Source organism: Buceros rhinoceros, unplaced genomic scaffold (genome assembly GCF_000710305.1).
Source record: "Buceros rhinoceros silvestris isolate BGI_N320 unplaced genomic scaffold, ASM71030v1 scaffold30879, whole genome shotgun sequence".
Lineage (NCBI taxonomy): Eukaryota > Metazoa > Chordata > Aves > Bucerotiformes > Bucerotidae > Buceros > Buceros rhinoceros.
This window is the reverse complement of record NW_010432620.1, coordinates 1156-2747: the sequence shown is the minus strand read 5'-3', so window position 1 is coordinate 2747 and position 1592 is coordinate 1156.

Here is a 1592-nt window from a genome sequence, read left to right as displayed (position 1 = left end):
TGGCCCGTGTTGGGTTTGGGCTGAGCATGGCAAGCAGCGAGCCAGCCACCACGTCCCCTGCCCCTCGGCTGCCGCTGGGGCAGGCTGAACCTTCTCAAGCCCCCGAGCTGCTTTTCCCAGGGCAGATAATCCGCGTTTCCAGCACGGTGCCACGCTCGGCTCTCTCCTCCCCTTGTCCTGCCAAGCCCCAGAGGCCAGGAATTTCAGCAAGCAAGAGGTGTCACGCCTATCCATGCAGAAGAGGTGCCACATGTGCTCCATTGGCCACATGCACCAGCCGCAGGTGAACAGCTCCAGGTCGAGATGCTCAGTGCCCTCTCACCTGCAAAGTCCTCACATTTTGTTTTGCTGCTCCACAGCCCGATCAGCTTTTTCCAGTGGGTTTAATGGGATTACTGAGCCTTATCCCCCCCGAATTCCAGGCCACTAACTTTGGAGGCTCACACGTGGTTCATCAGCAACCTGCACACACACACACACGCAGGGGCTTGCCTGGGTTAGAGGCAGCGCTCCTCCAGCTCCCGAGGAACGATCAGCAGATGCCTGATTCCTTGTGCATCCCAAGTGCAGCCAGCTATCAGCAGGGCTGCAGCACTGCTACCAGCCCAAATCCTTCCCTGCTGCAGGAGAGTGACAGCAGGGAGAAAGTGAGCGTGACTCCGCACCAGGAGTCTTGCAGCAATGAAACGCGAAGTGAGACCCAAGCCCTGTGCAAAGGTGCTGAAGCGAAGCGGCTCCATCTGACACCCTGGTGCTGCAAGAACCCCTCGGCATCCCCAAAGCGCCGCTGTGCTGGCTGCGTCCCTGCACAGGCACCCCCAGTGCCGCTCCCCAGCCCAAGGTGGCCGGTAGCCCACAGCACCTTGTCAGAGTCGGGCTAAAGAGGTGCAGCTGCACTGGAATCCTCACAGGGGTTTGGCTCCACGTCGCTGCTGCTCTTCTTATCGCCGATGAGGGATGGAGGAGTGTGTGCTGCCCTGAGAGCGCAGCTGGCTGACTCACCGGTACCGCCTGTGCCTTTCTCGGTACAGAGATGCTTCTGCCCAGGGACAGAGCTCAGAGGATGAGGAGTGGGAGCCCTGGAAAGCTGGCACAGCCTGGAGCATGGGGGCTGAAGAGCCCAGCAAGAAGAGGGCAAGTGGAGGAGGCCAAGCACCCAGACCCTTCCTTCTCATCTTTCACACCCTGTCCCAAGTGCCGGGAGACCTTTCGGTGCCACCAGCGCATCCTGGTACAGCCCCTGCAAGCTGCTGTGCACTGACACCCTGCAGTGAGGTGCTGTGAACCGGGCACCACTCCAGTGCGCAGAGGAAAGCGAACAGGAACGCTAATGGGAACCAGCTGAGGACCAGCACACCGCTCCAGTCCCCTCCCGAACAGCTCTTGCAATAGCAGCTAAGGGAAACGCAACCGGAGGTTTTTCCCCTCCAAATCCTAAGGGGGTTTTTGCCTTTTTTTTTCTTTTTTTAAATTAAAAACACACACGCACACACAAGCTGCTGCTGAACACCGACCCCCTCCGATGCTTGGAGAGAGCCTGGATGCCAAAGAGCTGGGGTCCTCAAACAGCCATCGCCACCGAGCTGCGTGCT